At 40.6% G+C, this 6,020-nt stretch overlaps 1 protein-coding gene across 1 annotated transcript in view; it reads right to left on the reverse strand.

Moving 5' to 3' along the window:
* INSC (INSC spindle orientation adaptor protein) overlaps positions 1-5,100 on the reverse strand; it is a 135,420-nt gene extending 130,320 nt beyond the window's left edge. Inside the window, exon 1 of the mRNA XM_041729720.1 lies at positions 5,001-5,100. The gene's annotated coding sequence lies outside the window, so the exon portion shown is untranslated. The remainder of the gene's footprint in view (positions 1-5,000) is intronic.
* Positions 5,101-6,020: the final 920 nt, after the last annotated feature.

The following is a 6,020-nucleotide window of genomic DNA, read 5'->3' on the forward strand; positions in this document are numbered from 1 at the left end:
TTACAAGTAAACAAGTCCTAATTTATACATCCTCCTCATGTCACTGTGGCATCAAGAGAAGGTCCAGGAGTTGGTAGGAAGAGCACAGCACGGGAGATAAGGATCCTACGCTTACCTTTTACCCTGTGACCATACATAAGTGTCTTTCTTTCACTGGGTTGTTGACTCTATAGCATCTTAGATCTGGTCTTAGAGTCCTCACAGGTGTATTGATAAGGACTCTGAGGCCAGGAACTAAGGAAAGAGACCATCATTCAGCCAGAATGCATATCCCATTTATTTTCACAGCCCTGGCAGGTCCCAGCAGGAAAAGAAATCCACTCAGATGGGATTTGGAAGACAATTCAATGAAAGGCTATTTATGTCAAGGTAAAGGGTAAAACAACTGTTTTGAGGCACCCAGGTACTGATAACTAGAGATGCTGTGGTCTAAGCCTAGAGAAACGGGGAGGAAATATCTTGCTGGTGTCCCAGTGGAACCATGGAAGAGGCTGTGCAACCATGGAAGAGATCATCTCAAAACCACATCAGGAAGCAAGGAAGGAATTTCCTAAACTCTCTTTTCTCCTCCTTATGATCTCCAGCCAGTGACTCCATTGAAAGAACCCAACCAGAGAGGCCTGGTTGGTGTGCTCTGAGGACCAGCTCTTTAGGACACAGAGCAGGTAAAGATGGAAAAACGGGGGTGGGGGTACATAGTGCAAATGGAAAATAATCAGAACCCAGAAAATAATCATGATCTACAAATGCTCTCAATCCCCACATCTTCTTTCTCACTTAAATCTCTCTATAGAAGCACTAAACTGTCCAGGAAGCCACTAAATTGCCATAATGGTCTTGAGAGACCTAGATTTACAGCTTTTGACTAAGAGCTTGCCAAAGACAGTGCAAGAACTTTAGCAATGCCATCAAGCACAAGCAACAGCTGCCACAAGAGCTTCCAGAAAAATTTCACCAGTAAATGAAAACTCTGACAATTTGAATAATTGAACAGCCTTAATGCCAACCTCCAGATACATTATTGAGGATGAATGGATAATTAGCCAGAAAGAAACCTTCTAATGGAAACCATACCCAGTCTAGGACTTTACAGGGGAAAAAAAAAAAAAAAACTTTAAATTCCCTGCAATTAATACCCACCTTTGGTTTAAAAGGTCTGGCCTCAAACACACCCCTTCTACTTGGTTACAAAAAAATCCCTTCTAAGGCTCTAGATTAAAAAATAGTAGAAAAACTAATGACCAAAGTACACAAATCTTGGTAATGCAGAATGTTAGGTTTCAACCTGGAACTAAGAATATTTCTGAAAGCAAATATTCAGAATATGCAGAAAGTTTCCATTCCCCTAACTCCAATCTTTGGCCCATCTCAGCAGGAAATACCTAGAATGGTCATCATCCCAATTCTCTCAAGGATGAGGAATGATCAAAGGACAGTGGGGACTGAAACCAGTAACCAAAGGGTTAATGGGACTGCTCACAGCTTCAGACTAATAAGCTCAGCTGCAGCATTTTACCCAGACCTTTCATTTGCCTTTAAATTTCCCTGACTATCCTTGGGTGAGGCAGATTTGAGGCTTGCCCTCCCATCTCCTCATTTAGATGCCTCTCAAATAAACCCTTTCTTTGCTGCATCCTTGATGTCTCAGTGATTATCTTGCATCAAGCAAGATGAACTTGGATTTGGTTATACACCCAGGTCATTCTGTCTATTTCTACAAAAAAGTATTTTGGATATGCAACTCAACCCCCCTCCAATTACATATTCCATATGATAAAATGTCTTCTCAGAATTTAAAAGTAAAATGGGAGGTATGTGTCTGTTACATTATTTTAAAAATAAATTTAATTTAAAAAATAAAGAGTGTGGCCTCAGACACATCCATTCTTCCCAGAGGGAAATTCTTCTGAACCAGTCCATGCTCAAGCCCCCATTAGAAAAGCTGGAATGAGGGGAGAGGAGAAGTTTTAGTTCAGAAGACACTAAGGCTCTTCTAAGAGAAAGAACATTCTGAAAGAAAGAATGTACCATTTCAGAACATAACGATCTCACTATTGCTGGATGAAGTTTAGTCCAGTAATGAATGAAGACCAGCCCTGTGCCTGGCACTATGCACATCACTTGGGATGCAAGTGATCAGGGCAGCCTCTGATCTTGGGATGCTCACAGTATAATAATAAAGAAACAAATAAAGCATTCCCATCCTAGGAGATAATAAGAGAGGTGTATCAAAATGTCTCACCATAATTGTATATTTCTACTTTATATATTCTGGGGCTATGTTATTAGGTGCATACACATTTAGAATTCTTACATCCTGTCAAAAAAATGTTAAGTTTTGTTATTATAAGGGCTTCATTATCTCTGTGATGTTTTTTGCCTTAAAGTCAATTTTATTCAAAATTAATATAGCTACACTAGCATTATTTTGGTTACTGTTTGCATGGTAAATTGTTATTCTTACTTCTGCCCTTTCTATATTCCTACATTTTAGATGCTTCTTCTAAAGAACCTATAGTTAGACTTTTTTTTTTTAATCCAGTCAAGGTAAATAAAAGTGAGGGGGTTATGTGATACACAGATAGTTATCTGGGAGAAGAGCTTTCCAAGAAAAGGGAATAGTCAAAGCACAGGCAAGTATGAATCTGACGTTTGAGCCAGAGCAAGAGACTAGAGAAGTGGAGCAGGGTGAACAAAGGTGGGAGGGAGGGGTATAGGAGAGGATGAGAGCAGAGATAGATAGAGAATAGCTGGAGCAATGCCCTTGAGTAGTGGAAGGGAATGGGACCTATTGCACAAATGGAAGAAATGACTCTAGTGAGGAGCATGGAATGTTCATCTATGGCAACTAGTGGGAGTACCAGGAATCAGATACCAGTGGAGTCCATGGAAGGTCTCTTCTGATTGATGCCATTTTCGCAATGAGGTAGGAAGCATGGTCAGGAGCTGAGAATAAAGATAGTGGAGGAGGTGTTGGGATTTTGAGGAGAAGGTGTGAAATAATGATCTAGAAGTCTATGGGAGAGTGAGTGGATTAAAGACATGATTTCCTGGCAGCAATAAAAAATCTAATTAAGGCTCAGGCTCATGGATTCATGGATTTTAAATGAGGCAATCAGTGAATGTGGTTGTGTGTTTTTCTCCAGGCATTGAAGGTCCTCAATTTAGATGCCAAGCTGCTTAAATCTTCTCCACCAAATTCTGTTGAGTGGTCATCTGGCCTCTCTTTGAACACCTCCAGTGACAGGGAGCCTATGCTATCACTAGACAGCTCTAACTGTTAGAAAGTGTGTCCTCATCTCTTCCTATTTGTTCCTCCTATATTTTAGCTGCCGTGTCTATTCTATGTCACTCTATCTCTCCCTGTGTCAGGTCCTCCAGAAATTTGACAATATATCCAGCTGGCAAGACTGGGAAACACAAAAAATCTCACACATGGCTGGCGGGAATGCAAGATGGTATATTGTCTATATCTTGCAAAATTAGATATGCATTTACTCTTCCCCTTTATAATCCCACTCCTAGAAAACATTTTTAAAAGTGGTATCATATTAGATTAAAATTAGATTAAGGGGGAACCTGGGTAGCTCAGTGGTTGAGAGTCTGCCTTCGGCTCAGGTCCTGATCCTGGGGTCCAGGGATTGAGTCCCACATCAGGCTCCCTGTGGGGAGCCTGCTTCTCCCTCTGCCTGTGTCTCTGCCTCTCTCTCTCTGCGTGTCTCTCATGAATAAATAAATAAAGTATTTTTTAAAAATCGGATTAAGGTGATCCCAGATTGTATCCATGCACACTCCCTCTAAGGAAATAAGAACACTTTGCAAAATTTAGCTCCAAAGCTGATTATTGCAGCATTTTTATAATAATAAAAAATCTATTCGAAAATAAAAATATACAATTTACATGTATATGAGAGATCTATTAAATAAACTTTGGCACATTTCTTCAATGGAATATGAAAGAGACATACAAAGTGATGCAGTACAAGAATACCGAATGGCATAAAAAGATACACACTGAACAAGACAAGTTTCAAAGAAATAAATTTGGTGTGATAACAATTTCATAAATATGTACACAGAATATAAAAGAAATAATATATACTAAACTTAGTAGTGGATTTCTTTGCCATATGAGGTAACTAACAAATGTACTCCCACCTTTTTTTTTTTTTTTTTGGCTTTCTTGTACTTTCTAAATTTTCTATGTTATTTTTATTTAATAATTACAAAAAGAAGTTGTTGAATTTTTAAGCATGAACCTTTATTTTTAAAACAATTTTGGATCTCTAGAAAAATTCCAAAGATAGTACAGAGACTTCCCATTTACCCTGTATCTGGCTTCCCCTATTATTAACAGCTTACAATGGTATGGCACATTTTTTACACTTAATAAGCCACTATTGATACATTGTTATTAACTAAAGCCCATATTATTCAGATTTCCTTAGATTTAACCCAATGTCTTCTATTCTAGGATCCCATCCAGGATACCACATTACATTTAGTTGTCATGTCTCCTTAGGCTCCAATCGGTTGATTTTTTTTTTAATTAAAAAAAGTTTTTAAAAACAAAACAAACCCTCCCAACCCTCCCACATTGAGTTCAATACTAACTCCTGCGTAAAACCACCACAAAACCTAATTTTTGTCTTCCCCCAAGCCCCCGACTCTAGCCAGGAGGTGATCTTTAAGCCTCCTCTCAGCTCAGACAGCATTCTGAACTAATAAATCAGAGAAAAGACAGGTTCAGGAAGAAGACCGGTCCTGTGTCAGAATGCATGATGCCAAGTTCATGCCCTCGGTGCCCCCCACTCCCACTACTCCTCCATCACTGCCCCAGCCTGTGTCCTTTGAGGAAAATAAGAAGGTAACCAAACCAGTCTCCCTGTGGCTGCCCTTTCTCCAGTTCCTGGGCATCTTAGACAAGGCCCCCAGGGAAGGAGAAACTTCCACCCTCCCTCTTCCCTAAGGACTACCACCTACCCCAGAATCCTGAATACCTTCGAAAGGATGTTGAGGAAGGTGTCATCATCCCAAATTTACAGACCAGAAAACCAAGGCCTAGAGAGGGAAGAATGGGAGGTGAATCTAAGAGACCTGCGGGACACACTGGGTGGAGGGGGTCCAGGCAGAGCAAACTTAAGCGCCTGCTTCTTGCGCCCTCTGGTGGAGAAGGGGCTGTTTTGCACTCAGAGGAAGGGACCGGGAGACCGGGTGTTTTAAGATGTTGCCCGGCCCCTCCTCTTCTAGTGTTGACATCCTCATCCTACATCATATTAAAATGCACCTGTATCTAACATTACATATAATTTGTATACAACAAGAGTTGAGTTGAAGTAGACCGATGAACATGTAGATATTTAAATAAACATGTTTCTAAATCTGTTTTATAATTTTCGTATTTTGAAGCCAATCGCTTACTTTGGAAACTCAACCATTCTCATGGGTTTGAAAACTTTGAAAAGTGTTAGCTCATCATTCTGGGATCTGAGTGATAAGGGGTCCATCCTTGCTCCAGTCCATATCAGCTCAGGTTTGGGTCTCAGAAGGCAGCAGAAACACGGACCAGAAATTGGCCCCAGCCTGACTGGTGAAGTCCCACACAGATGGGGTGATGTCCCCATCTACTGAGGCATGACCTCAGTAGTACTTAGAAAGGTATGGTATATGTTCATGCTTCCTCATTCTGCATTCCCAATGCAAACACCCCACCAATCAAGAGAAAGTGGACTATGGTTTCTCCAGTTCATGCAGAACACGGTCTCTTCTTTTTAGGCACCCACGTGAGACTGTCCAGAACTTACATAGATTATACTGAACCCAGATGGAGAATAACAGGTAAATAAAAGCTGAAGAAATAAGAAGTCTGGCTTTACTGTCCAAAGCTGGGGTTACCACAAGGAGCTCATTCCCAGGGCTCAAATGCCTATAACATTTCACTTCCATCCTAGAGAGATTACCATCAACAAGCTTCAAAAGATTAGGCAACTTCCTGGGGCCTGGCCTTCTCAGCTCCCAGC

This window comes from Vulpes lagopus, chromosome 15 (assembly GCF_018345385.1).
Source record: "Vulpes lagopus strain Blue_001 chromosome 15, ASM1834538v1, whole genome shotgun sequence".
NCBI classification, from domain to species: Eukaryota; Metazoa; Chordata; class Mammalia; order Carnivora; family Canidae; genus Vulpes; species Vulpes lagopus.